The 17,564-nt window shown below is 42.9% G+C and overlaps 1 long non-coding RNA gene across 1 annotated transcript; it reads left to right on the top strand.

The window, feature by feature from the left end:
• Positions 1-3,362: 3,362 nt before the first annotated feature.
• LOC102503028 (uncharacterized) lies at positions 3,363-17,364 on the top strand. Its single transcript, XR_336067.2, has 3 exons — positions 3,363-4,014; positions 8,677-8,825; positions 17,294-17,364. It is a non-coding gene; the product is annotated as an uncharacterized LOC102503028 (long non-coding RNA).
• The last annotated feature ends 200 nt before the right edge of the window (positions 17,365-17,564 follow it).

The following is a 17,564-nucleotide window of genomic DNA, read 5'->3' as shown; positions in this document are numbered from 1 at the left end:
CCCGGCGTGAGTTTTAAGCCACCAGGTCCAGGATCTGAACCACAGTGGAGTAGCGGGAGAAAAGCGACATCACTATTATACCACCTGCTGGTTCCTAGCACATACTTTTAACCTGACTCTAAATCTACGTCCCCCAGCCTGCAGTCTGCTAGAGTCCATTCTCTTACAATATGTCAGTCACACTGTTTAGGTGTCAGTAACACTGCAGCGTGACAAACATACTCATTTACACCTTTATGATACTAGACAGTTTGATCGGAGAGTTGCACGATTAGCCAGCTGCTGTGGCTCTGACCCCCGTGTGGTGGGGAGGGACTGGGCAGTGCTGTATTGTGGGGTGAACAGCAGGAGGCAGATGGAAGAAGGGTGCTCACCACTTAGAAAACAAGGTGGCGGAAGGTCTCTCAGAGAAAGGCGATCTGGGGGAGGAGCTGGCAGGACCAAGACGACCAGCATGGTCCCACATAGAGGGACTGTGTTTATCCAGCGAGGGCCGGTGGGCTGTGGCCAGGCACCTTCTTCCTCCCTTCCTTCTGCTGTTCCCTTTGCAGCTTCCCGCAGCACTGATCTGAACTAGATCTTAGCCATATCAGAGTACCAACGCAGGGCTGTGGGAAGGGAGCAGTGTCACCTGGACACAGACGGAGAGTCTCTCAGCTTAAAATGCATTCTCTTCAGAGTTTTGGGACGTGTCCCGCCCAGAAACTCCGTGCCTTTGACCAGACTAATACTTTTTGCCCACTTTGATAACTCAGCAAAGCAGTCTGAACTTATAGTAGTGAAAAAGGAGCCGTGGTGTTTATGAAATGAACTCTGGATCAACAGAGATTCTGAACCTCAGCTTGTCACTTGCTGCTGGGTTTTGCTGTATTTTGTGGGTGCAGGTGTATGTCCAGGTGACAGGCCTGGAGGTCCACAGAGGGGAGCACTGCAGGGACAGGTAAAGGGCTCGAGATGCAGATGCCTCTGTGACTGCACTTCAGGTTAGGTTGCCAGGCAAAATGCTGGGGATCCGTAACCCCACCTGCACCTCCCCCTCTCCATATGCACATACGCACACACATACTTTGTGGTGCGCGTGTGTGTGTGGTCTTTTCTTACAGGGTCTCACTGTGTCCCAACCCTCCTGCCTCAGCCTTCTGAGTAGCTGAGGCTACAGGTGCGCACCACAGTACCCACTACCACAGCTGGGCCAACAGGAGGTCTATATGGGACAATAATCCTGTTCCATTCCATATTTGGAGCATACTTAGACACCAAAATGAAAAGAAAATGATTTATCTGAAATTCAAATTTTACTGGGCCTTCTGTATTTTTAATGAGTGATCAAGCAACCTCCCTTTATACTGAAATGTTAATGGGAGTCTAAGTGTTAAGTTAAAAAAAAAAAAAAGGGAGATGAAAGAAAGATGAGTGGCCGATTCAGAAAAGGAACAAGTAGCAAAGAATGCGAAGTGGTTTGGGCGTGAGGCGCTGAAGAGGTGGCTGGCAGGGAAACGGCACATGGGCCGAGGACACGCACCGCTGTATTCCCAGAGACGTCTGGGCCTCGTCACAAAGTGCTCCAGTCCCGAAGACCCAGCCATCGGCCAGGGTCACTACTTCTTGCTTTGTTGGCACCCCTGACACAATGCTGCCAGGGGCGAAGGCAGATACATGGCCAGCATTTCTGTTTGCCATGGCTTCTTTAAAAAGAAAGATTGGGCCAGGATTCCCGAGACCTTCAACAGCTGTAACCTCGGCTACGTTTCCCTGTAGACTATTTCCAAAGGGTATAGTGGGAGCTTCCGCGCCCCTCTGTACTCCCCAGCTCTGGTAAAATGGGTAGCCACCTGAGTGGAAGCAATTTTATTTCATCTTAGTCTGTGGCCCTGGCTGAGAGTAGGTGAGTGACACCCGGGCTTCCCTTCCTTAAGCACTCATGGGTCTGCTAGCGCTCTGGGCCATGCTTCAGATGGCTGCTAAGTCCAGAAAGGCACACCCAGGGAGTGCCCACTGACACTACGGCCATGCTTAGTGGCAGAGTGCAATAGGACACCTGCAATTCAGCCATTGTGTCAGGGCCCATTTGTCCAGGTTGGGAAGGAACCATGGGGGTTGGAAAGGGTTAGGTTGTAAGGCTGCAACTCAAAGTGTCTGGCCCCCCAAATGTTCCCAACTAAACTCACCGCCAGACCTCTCAGTGTTTCTCAATGCCTGGTATCGTTCACGTTCCCAGGCTCAGAACTCTGGCATCGGTCTGACCCCTGACGCACCCTCTTCTAACGCTGATAGGCTATTCTACCTCTGCAGAGCCTCGCCCATTGCCCTCGCCCCTGCCCTAATTCAAGTCATCCTTGCCTTTTATCGGGACCGCGGACCACTAATTATTCTCCTGGTGTCTAATTTCTCTCTAAGCCATTTAATTTAAACTGATTAAACACGTCAACTTATTTACATTGCTAAATATTTTTTCAGAAACACAGCTCTGAATATCAGTATTTTGAAATTCTTTACACTTTTAAAATTTAACTTTTCCCCCCCAGAAGGTGTGTGCACGAGAGAGAGAGAGAGAGAGAGAGAGAGAGAGAGAGAGAGAATGTGTACCAGCTGTGGTCATGCTGCAATCCTATTTGTTTTTTTTTTTTTTTTTGAGAGGTTTTTGCTATAGGGCGCGTGTGCTCGCCAAAAGACAGAGAGAGACAGAGAGACAGAAAGCGAGAAATCACCCCCCAGGGGGGATTGCCACGCTGCAATCCCTTCTCCTCCATTCTCCTCTCAGGATCTTGGGCATGCACGCACACGTACCCGGTGTGAGTTTAAGCCACCGGGTCCAGGATGCGAACCGCGGTTGGCTCCATGGGAGTCCAGCGACATAGCCATTACGCTAACTGCTGGTTCCATGCAATCCTATTTCCTCTATCTCTCCTTTCTGTTAGTCTTTTGGGCACTCATAGACATGCACCCGGCATCACCAGGCCAGGACTCAAACCCACAGAGTAGGACATGCTCCCAATGCGCAGTGCTTAAGCACCGGCTCTCAGACCAGCCTTCGAAGTCTTTTAGATAACTCAGCTCATACCAAATCCAGCCATGGGAGAGAGAGACGGCAAACCATGGAATCTAGGTGGAGCTGAACAGGTTAAGTCCCAAGGCCACTGGGAATTTGCTGCTTTGTGGCCCTTGAAAGAACTCTTGTTAGAGCTGGCAGAGAAGCAGGCAGGCTTCCTTAGCAATGACCCCACTTCCCCATGACGAAAATAAGGAAAGAGGACTTAGAGAAATTTTCTCCAGTTCATCTCCTTTCAAAGGAAATAAAACACAGAAATGGGATTGAATTCTGAGTGAACAAGAAAAAGGCTCAAGGGAGCTGAACTACACAACCAGAGGAAACGAACAAAAGGCGCTTCCAGTGAGGCGTCTGTGCACAATCTCGGGTAAACACGGGGCCAGAGATAATGCAGAACATGATTAGACCGGACTTAAGGGGGTGAAGGTACAAGAGCTACCGAAGCAGACCTTGCTAAGCCTCCCTGTGTCTCAACACTTCCCATGCTCTTTATTCTAATTGGTCAAGACTTTTTCTGGAAGATTACAAGGGAATGGCATCTTTGAATCAGGGGGCTGGGGCTCTAGGAAGCGAGTCCGATTACACAGCGTCCTGTATATTAGGGTGTGATCTGGACCAGAGCTCACCTTGGATCTGGCAGAGGTCCTTCCCCTCATTTCCCTGAGGATTATGGGTCAACATGATCGGCTTCTCAGTGGGGAAAGTTGAGTGTTTTATCAACTGGGTCTTGAAGCTGCTGTCTGTGGCCTAACTGATGATGCCCCAAATGGGAGTGCAGATCCAGAGAAGAGCCCAGAGTCGCGTGCGCGTCGCTCTGTGATAGGTCACCAGGTAGCTACACAAATCAATGTCTAGTAACGACTGCCATCGGATCAGTGGCTCGAGTCCGGCAGAGTCCCACAAAGCAGTACTTACGGCATCGGGACAGCCTACGAACGTCATCACGAGCATGGATTACGTTAGCCGTAAGTAACTGACCGAGAAATGTAAAAGCTAAGGGTATTTTAGACCGTTCTATCAAACAACTTGTTCTTGTATGACAATGTACGATGACCACCATTTAATTAGTGCATTTACAGTGTCCTTTTCTTTTTTTAATAACAAAAATAAGTTTTCTCTTCGCTTTCTGTTTTCTCAGGGGAATGAAGCTTTTGAAAATAAAGCATCAGGCTAGAAGAACAGTCTCAGCTCAGATGTCTCTCGGCCGTGGTGACAATGTCTCTAATAATGCTACCCCACTGTATGAGTGGGCTTCAAAATGTTCATGGAAAAACGAATTAAAGTACAAGTTTATTTTGCTGCAAAAATTTTGGAAATTTGTGCATATATTTTCATAAAACACATTTTCCATGAACTTTTTTTCCCCCCAAACTATCAAAGGTGATGTGCACTTGCCAGAAAGAGAGAGACAGGGAGAAAGGGGGGGAGAAAGCACCCGCGTTGGTGGGGTGCGGCCACACTGTGCAATTCCTTCTCTCCATCCTGTCTGGAGTTGGGACACATGTGCAAGGGCCCAACTGCTGGGATCAGGACTTGAACCTTGTGGTTGGCCATGTGGGATGCAGACGCCTTAACCATCAGGCCATGGCGTACGCCCTCCATGAACATATTTTTTAAGAGAGAGAGATTTTTGCTATAGGGTGTGTGAACTTGCTGGATAGACAGAGAGCAACAGAGAGACAGAAAGTGAGAAGTCACCCCCCAGTGGGGGATGGCCACACCACAGTCCCTTCTCCTCCATTCTCCTCTCAGGATTGGAGGGCATGCATGCACAGGCAACTGGCATGAGTTTTAAGCCTCTGGGTCTGGGACTCGAACCACGGCACCTACGTGGGAGTTCAGCGACGTAACCATCACGCCATCAGCAGGTCCCAATGAATATTTTTAATATCTATTTGTTTTCCATTGATTTCGGTGTCTTTCTTAGGAGGTCTCTTAAAAGATACACAAAAACGTGTCTCATTAAGGCGCTGGCTGAATAAGCAAATGAGCATAAACAGCCTTAGAGCAGAGGGGATTTGAATATTAAATGTCTGAACATTTTGAATGACAGGAAGGACAGCCATATTTTCCAGGAATGCTTCCCCTCCTCTGGGCGCTCTAGGTCTGCCCCTGGAGACTGCGCTGAGGACCTTAGCGCACCCTAGCGGCAGGACCAGAGAGGACCGCAGAGGCTTTGAGATCTCTCTTCTCCCCCAGAGCTAATTGCTGCTATTCCCGTTGTTCCTGTTGGGAGATGAAATGAAATTGATTTTCATGCTTAAAATACATAGATTAATGGTCAGGATATTATTTGCACTCAGGAAAGGGAGTGGAAAGGAACAGGCACAGGAACTCAAAGGGAAGGAAAAGACTCAGGATCTTTTGTCTTTTGTTCTGAAATGGAAATAAACTATCTCCAGCCTAGATAAGCCTCCTTTTGATCTTCCTCTGCACTAAGAGGAGATAAACAACTGGCTGTTTTACATTTGCTTTTAAAATTCAAAGCTAATTCCACACCAAACCAACTGTGCTGGGCGTTTTCATTCAGAGAGGCCCTCCCTGACCTTCCAGCTCTATCTGTCAGCTCTCTCAAGGCGGCCACAGCGCTGGCCCACGGCAGTCCACCCCGCAGCCCACCCGGCAGCCCGTCAGGAAGTGAGCTGGATGATCAGGCTGTTGCTTTTCCTGAGGGTGACCCTGTGGTTATGACAGTTGGACAGGACCGTCTAATTTATCACCATGCTATGAGGGAGAGCACATACTCCTCTCTGCATTGTCAGAAAGGTCATGGGTATAGGAAATGTGATTTAGAATTTCCTGGGAAGTTTGTTATTCACCCAGAAAGTCCACATAAGCATGTATCTTCATCTTTGCCATGTGATGCATCGGAAGGAAATGCGATGTGCAGTCTTGGAAATTTGGGGGCTTTACTACCACGGAGCTCAAGGTTAGACCCTACTCAGCACTGCTCAGTTTTAAGTTTGTTTCTCACAGATGAATCAACTGTGTTCAATGACTGATACTTTTTTGGGAATGTGTGCATGTATTGTAGATACACACACACACATGCCTATACATATATTTATTGGTGTTTATTTATTTATTTATTTCTTCCACGAGCAAGAAAGAGAAAAACCAAAGAATCAGCATCCTTAACTGAGTCTCAACATGGCGACCCACTCCCAGTCTCATGGTCATGGGTAGGCATGTGCTCAGGGTACTAGGGGAGCTCTTCCAATGCAGAACCTCCCCATGGAGAGCAGCCTCACAGAGTATCATGTTTTACCACTGCACCCCTGTCTTGTCATAAATAGTCACTTTGTAAAAATGTATTATTGTTATTTTTTAATTTGATAGAAGGCATATGCACATGCCAGAGAGAGACAGAGACAGGAAGAGGGAGAAAGCATTCCTTAACAGGGGTGTGGCCATAGCACAATCCCTTCTCCTCCATTTCTCCATCTCTTCAGGATTTGGGGCATGCACATACACACAACCAGCCTGTTTTTCAAACCACTGGGTCTGGGACTTGAATTGGGCTGTCAGTAATGTGGGACTCAGCTCCCTTAACTACCAGATCACAGCTGACCTGAATATTTATATTTTAATATTTAGTAGTAGCAAGAAACAACAGAATGTGATTATTTATTTATTTATTTCCTTTTTGTTGTTTCGGAGTTTGGATATCCCAGGATTGAATCTTGGCTCTGTTTTGGAATTATCTATGAGAACTTGGGCAAGTTCCTTAATCACATTTGAGTGTTTTTATAAAATGAAGAAATAATTCCTACCTTGTAGAGCTTTACTGTTTTTAAAACTTAGAGCTAATATGCATAAAATATCTTAGAGTATTGCCTGACTTAATGTAGAAACTCACTGAGGAACAGCTCTTAGTAATAAAATTTAAAAATCACCACTAGTCAAGTGACAGAGCATCGAAGTTTCAATTTGCACTTGGGCCTCAGAACCAGTTTTGTGGCTTGTCAAGCTATGGATCCTCAGTTTCTCCACTTGAAAAATGAAAGAGGTGGTCACAATTTTCCTTTTTGTAAAGAAAACACCTGGTGATATTGCCTTCATAAACTCCTCAGAGGGATTAAGAACACAGAGGACCATTTCTGCTTTAGGTCCCTTAAACCCTAAAATTCTGTCAAGTCTGTTTAGCACAGTAATTTTAATTTTTGCTAATTTGTATTAAGGTGAGCTACACTAGAGAAGACAACGGGTACATGCTAAAATTCTTTAGAGATAAAAGATGTTATGAGGGATCTATTTCTCTATGTTCTTTAGTTTTGAAGGGCCAGTTCTTGGTTGATGAGCGAAACACAATAGAATGTCTCATTGAACATGCGTCTCCATGGCATGGCAGTCAAATGGAACTCTCTGGAAGGCCGACCCCATGGGGGAATGACCTCATGGGAGGACAACCTCAGAGGAGAACCTGGTTCACGGGTCTGAAGACCTCCCCGAGTTCACCAGGCACGTGTCTGTCCATGACTCACAGCTAGCTGAGGCTGGAGATGGATCCTGACGTCAAAACCAAATTTTTGGGGATGCTGTGTGTGTCTGTCTCTGTCTCTCTCTCATGGAGAAAATAAATACACGAACTTTAAAAAGTGCAGTCACAGATACTGAGAAGAAAATTCATTTAACAGTCTTTCACAGTAATTAGGAATTAATAGAAGTTTTGTGAATAGTAAGACATAAATGGCATGTATTCTTGACTCCAGAAGACAGCTTTGCAAATATGTTCTGTACAGTAGAGAAAACATTACTTAGCACTGTTTTGCAGACATTGGCTGTCACTCGTAAGTGATGCTATAGAGTCTAATAAGAAAAATGGAAGCGGTGGTCTCAATCATGAGCTTTTAACTAGGGGACTTTAGGTTAAGGTCCCATCTTTCATAACATTGCTCAAAGGATTAAAGAAGTCCACTGGCTGAGGGCTCCAAATGCTCTGAAATCTGTAAACTCACTCCCTGTTTATCGAATATATTAATTTCACGTTGTTTACTGGAGGACATGCTGTAGTTAACCATCTCAGAAGTTCCTGAAGTGGGGGTGGAGGTGGGGTGGAAAGTAAATCGTTCAGCTTATCACAGACTTGGAACTGCTCCTGAGGTACAGAAGATAAAAAGAGAATAACTCTTTCTCTCTAGTGCCAACCAGGGATTGAGGCAAGAAGGAGTAGAAAAGCTGCTTCTAAATTATCGTCTCCTTCCATAAGGTGTAGAGGGTTTTTATTAGGGACTAAGTCAAAATTTCAGGAATGATATAGTTAGTGTCATTTACGCTGGACTGACCTATATTTATTTTTATATTCTCAATTCATATGATTATAATTTTATTTTTTAAATTGCTAGAGGGTGTGTGTACTTTTGGACAGAAACAGAGAGTGGTCCATGGTCCATAGTTCCTTCTCCATCTCTCCATCTTGGGGGTTTGGGCATACATACGCATGCACTTGGTGTGTTTTTCAAGTCATTGGAGCTGGGATTTGAACTGCCTACAAGTCAGCCATGTGGGCTCAGCTCCCTTAACCACTGGTCTATAGGGATGGCCAATTAAAAGAAAATTCTAACAGAGGTAAAGTCAGGGTTGATTGAGCTTCCTTTTATTCAGTTTTCTTTTTCTTTTCTATACAGGATCTTACCGTGTCATGCTCTTCTTGACTCAGCCTCCCAAGGGGTTCAGACTATAGGAGCACACCGCCACCTCTGACTTCTAGGGAGGGGCTGGGACTAAACCCAGGCCTCTCGTGTGAGCCCGGCCTGTGGAGCAGCAGCCCCAACCAGTATGTGCTACCTCTACTTCCTTTTTTTTTTATCTTAAAGAATTATTGATTTTATTTATTATTATTATAGTTTTTAAATTTGTTATAGGGCATGTGAACTCACCAGAGAGAGAGACACAAACAGAAAGAAAATATGAGCCACCAGGTCCAGGACTTGAACTGCCATTGGCCATGTGGGAATCTAGCACCTTAACCACTACACCATCTGCTGGCTCCCTCTACTTCCTTTTAAAAAGTGGTTTACCTCTGCAGACTTGTATGTAAGGTCTAACATAAAATCTAATCAAAGCCTTGAAGACAGTACCTCTGGAGTACTCTTAGGCTCAAATTCCTTGGGAAGCCTGCGTTTCTAGTGTGGGTGGCGCCTCAGGTGAAGATGTGCTGGAGAGGGTCTAAAGTGAATTCCAGATAAATCCTCCTACCCTTGGGAGCAAGCAGGTTTATATTCGTGGTAGAGCAGGCTCAGCATCAGTTTACGGGCTAGGAGCTCAGCATAAGATCAACAAGTCTACATGTCATTACCCCATAAAGAAGCTGATCATAACAACAAGCCCAAACGTCAATAATTATATTTAATCTATATGGCGCCATTCTTTTGAGAATATTGCATCATTTATAGGCATCATCTGGGAGTAGCTATTTTTATAACTAATTTAGGGAGTCTGGGAATCAAAGTAGTAATTATTTAAGAGTTAAGTTCAAGTCTTTTAAGGGTGCTTGCACAATTATTTTGGGGATATACTTTCAACCTCACTGACTGAGACCCCTGACAGGGTGTGGCCAGCCTCACCTCGAGGCCAAGTCACTTATTTTTTTATTTTAATTTATTTTATGCACTCAATCACGTATGCCACTTGACTTGTAAAGTGAAGGTTCCAGCATGAATACATTTCTCACCAGTCTAGTTGGGGATACTATACATGTTATCATCAACAGATAATAACCCGTTTCTGTGTCCCATGAAAGTCTTGCCTCTCTAGAGACTAAGTCATTTCTAGGAAGACTTTCGAATAAGAGAAACCAAAGGGAGGAAATCAACATTTTTTATTACCTAGTATGTCCTAGAAACACAGTGCTGATGCTTTGTACATTTTATAATTCATTTATTTTTCACATCTAATAATTTGCTGTAAGGGAAGAAGTAGAATTTTAGTTAGTGTTATTGTTATGGTAGGATGAAATGAAGCCACACACAGCAAAGTTAGATGAACACAGGGCACACAGCAACCCTTTCGTAAGTGTTCACCATCATTATAATCCTACCCCCAACCCCTGCCTTTTGTTTACAACTGCCAGAGGGTGCAAGTATTTACCACAGTGAGACAGAAAGTACCCCCAGCCCCCAACGGGGCGTGGTCACACTGCAATTCCTTCTCCTCCACTCCTCCATCCTGTCAGGATCTGGGGCAAGCATACATATGCACCTGGTGTGTTTTCTTAAGTCACTGGGGCTGAGATTTGAACCACGGTTGGCCATGTGAGTCTGGCTCCATTACCCACTAGGCCAAGGAGCTGGTCCTGTAATTCTCTTTTTCAGATAATGTGCTGTATAAATTCTCCCAACTCACCCCGTTAGGAAGTGGCAGAATAAGAATCTGAGTTTTTTCCCCGACTTCAGTTATTCAGGACTATGTACTGAATTGGGTAAATGTCTCACGTAGATTTGTATGGTTTCTATTTCAAATATCAGAAAATAGTTTTATTTCTCTATAACTTCACTGACCTCAAAGTTTTATAAAGTTGCACATCAAAAGGAACATGGGAATCAGCTTCCGGAATTTTCCAGAGACTGCAAGATTCATTTTAACAAACCTTGGATTACTCTCATCCTGAGTTTCTTGTCTCTCATTAATTTCTTTTTCTACAACTTTCTTAAATTGATGTTGCTGCCTTTTTGATTTCAGACCCCCACTGGGCAACAAAAAGTTAATTAGGTTGTATAAAGGTTTCTTTTTTCTGCATGCTTAATGAGAATTGATATTGCATTTCTTCCCAGCATAGTTTTACTGATTGGTTTTAAATGTCTTGAACTTTGACTGAACACATATTTTAAAAATCAAAATTTAGGGCCAGCAAGTGACATAGTGGTTAAGACGCTGGATCCTATATTGTCAACTTCATGGTTCATATCCCAGACCCAGCAGCTTGAAAAACATGCCGGGTACATGTGTGTGCATGCCCTAAAATCCTGAGAGCAGAACGGAGGAGAAGGGATTGCGACCAGTGTGTTCATGCCCCCTGGGGGTTGATCTCGTACTTTCCCTCTATCTCTGTCTCTCTCTCTCTGGCAAGCACCTGTGCCATATGGCAAACATCTAAACAACAACGTTAAAACACTACGTATGTCTTTCACGAGATTAAGAGAGAGAGAAGGCAAGCGTCCCCGCAGGGTTTCTCTTCACAGTCATTTCCTCTCCTTCCAGCCAGCCGGGGTCACGAGCACACATACCTGGCTTGTGCAGCTCAACCAGGGAATTGAACACCCTGTCCCCCCAGCTCCCAGCTTCCAGGTGGATCCAACATCTCTCGAGTAGCGCATGACCACCAAGCCAGCCCACAGTCGAAATATGTTTAAAATCAACATAGTTTTGAAAGCTTTATGGAATTGCCTTGACTATCTCGAAGTGAACACACATTTGGGTCCTGTTTTTCAAGTTCCCCGTTAGAGGTCTGGCTTCTTGCAAACGAGCAGAACAAAGTCCCGTCTGGATGGATACACGCCAGCCCAGACTCCCGGGGCAGGATTCAAGCTTGCACACTCTATTTTCAGACCGATCTGGTGACGTAAGGGTTAGTGCTTCTACAGAAACCAAAATACATTGCTGTTTCTTTTGTTCTACCTCCTCTTTTTTTTTTTTATTTTTTAGATACTGAATAACAGATAAAAACTGGTTTACTGAATTTTAAGTACATATGAGATTACAGATTTGAAATGATTTTAGAAATAGAATGCATTTTGAAACTTGTATTCACTAGTGGTCCTCATCTCTACCAAATATTAAACCATCAGTAAAGCTTTCTTTTTCTACCTTGTACGTTGCAGGCAGATGCTTTTAAGTGCTCTTCTTGAGCTTTTAATCACCTCCCTACATTCTCACTTCCCTCTTGTTTTTAAATGGAGTTTAAAAATCAGGGTAGTTTTGAACTAATTATAAGCTCACAGGAAACTGCAAGAACAGTACAACCCTTGCTCAGCTGCTCTCAGTGTGCATGATCAAAATCAGGAAATTGACTGATATCAAATTAATAGACTACGGAGGCTGGTCAGACTTTCCAATTTTTCCATGCTCTAATATTTTATCTTTGTGGACAATTCTATGACATTTCTTTTTCTTTTTTGAGAAATTTTTGCTATAGGGCGCATGCGCTCGCCAGACAGAGAGAGACAGAGAGACAGAAAGTGAGAAATCACCCCCCAGGGCAGATGGCCACACCGCAATCCCTTCTTCTCCATTCTCCTCTCGGGATCTTGGGCACGCATGCACACACACCCGGCGTGAGTTTTAAGCCACCAGGTCTGGGAAACGAACCGCGGTCGACTACATGGGAGTCCAGCGACATAGCCATTATGCTAACTGCTGTTCCCAATTCTATGGCATTTCTTAACACATGTATGATCATAGCCAGATTTCCCAAAACCATTTAGAGACAAGACACTAAAATTGGCAAGACAGAAACATCAAGTTGCTTTCAAAGGCCATCCCATCAGGCTAACACTGGACCGCTCATCAGAAACGATGCCAGCAAGGAGAGAGTGAGAAGGTATATTCTAAGGGTTAGGTGGAAACAATTTCACCAGGAATACTATATCTGGCAAGACAAAACAGTCTCAGATAAACAAAATCTGAAAGCATTTACCAACACCAGACCAGCTCTCCAAGAAGTACTGAAACTAAAGTCAGACACACCGAAATAAGAGTACAAAAACAACCAAGAAAATGACCACCCTAATGGTAGGGACGAGTTTGGTATTGAATGTTAACTTCCAGAGTTCAAACTAAAGACCAGACCACAGTAACAGTGCAAATTCAAAGGAGAGAGATTAATTACATGAGACTGAACTAGTGAAATACAATTTCATGACTTTTTTTTTTTTTTTTGAGAGGTTTTTGCTATAGGGCACATGTGCTCACCAGAAAGACAGAGAGAGACAGAGAGACGGAAAGTGAGAAATCACCCCAGAGGGGATGGCCACACCGCAATCCCTTCTCCTCCATTCTCCTCCTGGGATCTTAGGCACATACTCACACATGCCCGGTGTGAGTTTGAGCTGCCAGTTCCGGGACTCGAATCGTGGTCAACAACATGGTAGTCCAGCGACATAGCCATTACACCAACTGCTGGACCCAGAATTTCATGACTTTTGACTGAAATATTTCTGATTTTCTTCTATGCTTTGTTTTCCAGATTTAAGGATTTTTGTCTTCTCTTGAACTGTTGATGGTTTCATTTACCTACTGTTTGAACTGAATCCTTTTTCCTGGCTTTAAGTCTTAAGCAAATTTCTCTTAACATTTTTTTTTTTTATTTTGATCAATTAAAACTAAAATTGTTTTTCTTGAAATTAAAAAGTGAACGTAAAAATGCAAAAAAAAAGTTAATGGAAAAGGTGTCTTATGAAAAAACTATGCATGAATTTCATTTTTTTTTGCATTAAAAATACATATTTTCATTCAATTTTTCCATAAACTCTTGTAAGACCCCTCATATGTACAGGTTCATGGAACCAAAAGTGACAGGAAGATGCAGAGCAGTTCTGTCCCATAAAGGAACTCTCGCCTGCTGCCCCTCTGTGGTCAGACCGCCCGCTGTCCCTGTGCTCTGCCATCACTGATCCGTTCTCCACGTCTGCCATTTTGTCATTTACAGGGTGTTATGGAAACGCACTCATACTGTATGTGTCACGTGGTTATGAGTAGAGAATCAATCTATACAGCTTTTTTGGACACACGAAACAATCAAATTTGGCTGAACAGGTAGTTGGATACCACATGGCCAGCTGAGCGATTCAAGTCACGGATCCAGCTGTTTGAAAATCGTGCTGGGCATGTGCGTATGTATGCCTCAAATCCCAAGAGGAAGCAGAGGAAAATCCCTCCGGGAGAGTGATTTCTCACTTTCTCTATCTCTGGTTTCTCACTTTCTCTCTCTCTGGTGAATGCGCGCGCCCTGGAGCAAAAACAAACAAACAAAAGAACCCCCTAAACAGTCAAACTTCATAGCGTCTTACTCTGCTAAATTACAGTTCTAGGTTCATACTTTGCTTTTCTAGATATACACTTGCTTATTTTATTTCATAAAAATAAAATATACTGGGGCTGGCAGTGGTGCAATGGTAATGATCTGTAAAACCAGAGCAGAATGTTTTCTGTCAGGACTCCGTATTAGCAGAAAGATCTGATAGAAAATACAGCCGTTATTTTAACATTCATTATTAGATCATGGATATATACACACTCGTATTCATGTTTATTTGTTTAAGCCATGAGTGAGGGAGACAGCAAGTGAGAGAGACAGCACCTCACACGGGGTCCCCAAACTGCAGTTCACCCCCTGCCTTCGGCCGCCCTGGACCATGGGTACACACATGCCTGGCATACTGTGGGAGCTCTCCAGGTGTGAACTGGAACCTTTACCTTTCCATGTGTCTGTGTACAGAGCATCACACATACCACTGTCCACTATTTTTGAAACTTTTGTGCAAAATTTCAAACATGTACAAAATAGAAAAAAAATACACTTCCATGCACTCAGCTGTAAAACTTATCAATTCCTTGTCAGCCTTGTTTCTTCCATAGCCCACCCATGCCTTTTCGGTTTGAGGGCCTTATTGTGAAGCAGAGTCCAGAGGTCATTACTTCATCCATAAATATTTCAGAATGAATTTCTAAAAACTAAGGCTTTTTAAAGATTTAATCACAATCATACCGAAGAATTAAAGATAGTTTCTGGGCCAGCTCCATGGCTCATTTGCCAAGGAAATTGGATCCCATATGGTGACATGGTTCAATACCCTGGCCTGGCCAGTCTGGTCATGCATGGTATGCCCTGGAGTGTCCAGGACCCAATGGGAGGATTAAAGGTAGGGATAACAATGTGACCACACTCTGTGGAAGTGCTCCTCTCTCTCTCTCTTTCACTTGTGCAACCATGCACTCAATTATAAATACAGAAAAAATGTATTTTAAAAAAGATAAAGACATTTTTTTTTTAATTTAAAAAATAATTTGCAGAGGGTATGTGTGCTTACCAGAAGGAAAGAGAGAAAGGATGGAGAATGGACCTCCGGTGGGGTGTGGTCATGCCACAATCCCTCTCTGCCATTTCTCTATCCTGCCAGGATTCTGGGCATGCATGCAGATGTATCTGCCATGCTTTTATGCCTAAGGCCTAGATTCGAACTGTGGTTGGCCATTGGGATCTGGGTCGCATAACCACTAGGCTATGGGGCCAGCCCTAAAAAAGATAGTTTCTTATAATATCTACTAAGTGTTTGGATTTCTTAACTTTTCCATAATTTTTAGTTTTTACAGCTGAATGAAGTAAAATATTTTTATGTGACAATGACATAGCCTTTGAATGAACTGGCTCAGGAATTTAGGGCTAAATTTTGTCTTAGAAATAAAATTCTTTTATGTTACTTGGGAACTTTATAAAATGTTTTTATCTTTACTATTTTTTTTTTGAGTATCCGTTTTATAGGAAAATCTGGATATTGGATGACATGCCATAAGTTTTCTATATGTCATTTATTGGAGAACTGAGATTTTTCATTGTTTTTATAATTATCGGAATTACAGAGGACTTCAGAAGCATACTCAAGTTGTTAAATACAGTACCTATCACAAACTGAGTTTACTGCTTATAGAATTTTACAAGTGCAGTAATTCCAATCTTCTTTAACTCAAATTCCTGCAGAAGAGACATGGTAACACCCTTGCATTTCAGAGGTTTACTAAGATATATATTACCAAACAACCGTTCTTAGGGAATTTGAAGGAAGTAATTAATATGCAGTGACAGCAAAGGCTGTGACGTGTGGCTGTCTACCGGGGAAAAGTGCCCACATTCCAATTCGCTGGCTATTTTATATTTCAGATACTATTTTAATCATTAGTGTGACCAGGAAAATGTTGGCCCTTGGACTGAGAATCACATACCACTAGTGCTATCTCCAGGCAGAATGGAAAAAAACCAGAATCAGAGTGGAGCAATTCCAATTTAGTATCTATAGAATAGACTTACAGTTGTGAAATGAATGTACTCTTTCTTCAATTTTATCCTTGACTACTTGCTAGAATTTTGAGTCAGTTAAAATAAAAAAAAAATTAAAAAGGAAAAGAATGGTTGACATTTAAACTGAGATTTTTTTAGGTTATACAAAATATTTAAGATGATAGGATATATTTGGTTCTTATGTCAGTTGCTGGTCCATCCCAAATGAATGACAAGAACTATCTGTTTCAATAAAATGGTTCTGGATCAACTAGCTGTCCATATAAAAAAGAAAAAGGTCTTGATCCTGCTCTCACATCCCAGATTTTAAAAAAAGTCAATTCAATAGACCTCAGATTTAGGTCTGAAAGGTGAACAACACAACTTCTAGAGAAGTAGTAGAACTTCTTCTTGACTTGGGAGTGGGTAAAGACTTCATAACCCGTAAGACAACCCAAAAAAAGGACTACTGACAAAAGAAAAACGATAGATTTCTCTAGTAATCTCTGTTTATCAAAAGACAATGTTAAGACAGTGGGAGAAAACTTTTCACAATGCATGTATCCAACAATGGTTTAATATCCAGAATATACAAAGAACTCCAGAAAATCTGTAAGAGAAAGACAATTCCCTATACATCCATCACAATGGCTCAGATAAAACAAGAAGATTCCTAAGTATTGAATGTTCAACAAACGAAACTCTCATGTACTGCTGGTAGGGGTGTAAAGAAAACTATCCGGTTGTGTCTGTGAACTGGGTTATAGGAGTTATACCAAATGTATACCAACATAAACACATACCAAATAAAACTGTAGGCATTTGTTCAACAAAACACGTGAATTGGAATGCTCATAGCAACATCATCTGTAATAGCTGCCAATTGGAAACCTTATGAATACATATTAGCAATAAAATAGATCAATAAATTATAGAACAGTGTGTCTTCCAAATCTGTGAGTTCCATGGACCAGGGCTTCGACCAATCACAGGTGGAAAATACCGTGGTTAGTCCTATGGTGGTTGCATCTGTCTTGAACATGTACAGACCTTTTTCTTGTCGTTAGTCCCTAAATGACGCAGTATAACAGCTATTTACACAGCATTTACATCGTCTGAAGTAGTATAAATAACCTAGAGATGATTTAAAGTATATAGGAGGATCTGTCTACAAATTGTAAAAGCTGTATGTAAATATCGTGCCATTTTATATAAGGCTTTTGTCTATCTTTGAATATTGGTATCCACAAAAGGGCCCTTGGAATGCCAAAAAGGATGTGAACACAGAGAGAGGACTATCAATACAACAGAGTGTTCGACAAACCAATGGGAACAAGCACTTTAGAGCTACACAAATTGTGGGAGAATTTCATGAGCATAATCGTGCTGAACGAGTGAAGCCAGACGCAAAGTAGTGCATACTGTGTGATGAGATTTGCGCGAAAGCAGAATGAACCTCTGCTGCTCCAAGTGAGAGACCCTGGACGTGGCGGTGGTGGTGGTGACAGGGAGCACGTGGGGTCT

Source organism: Tupaia chinensis, unplaced genomic scaffold, assembly GCF_000334495.1.
Source record: "Tupaia chinensis unplaced genomic scaffold, TupChi_1.0 Scaffold000619_1, whole genome shotgun sequence".
Classification (NCBI taxonomy): Eukaryota; Metazoa; Chordata; class Mammalia; order Scandentia; family Tupaiidae; genus Tupaia; species Tupaia belangeri.
Note: the sequence above shows the minus strand (reverse complement) of the source record. Positions and strands in the feature narration are given on the sequence as shown.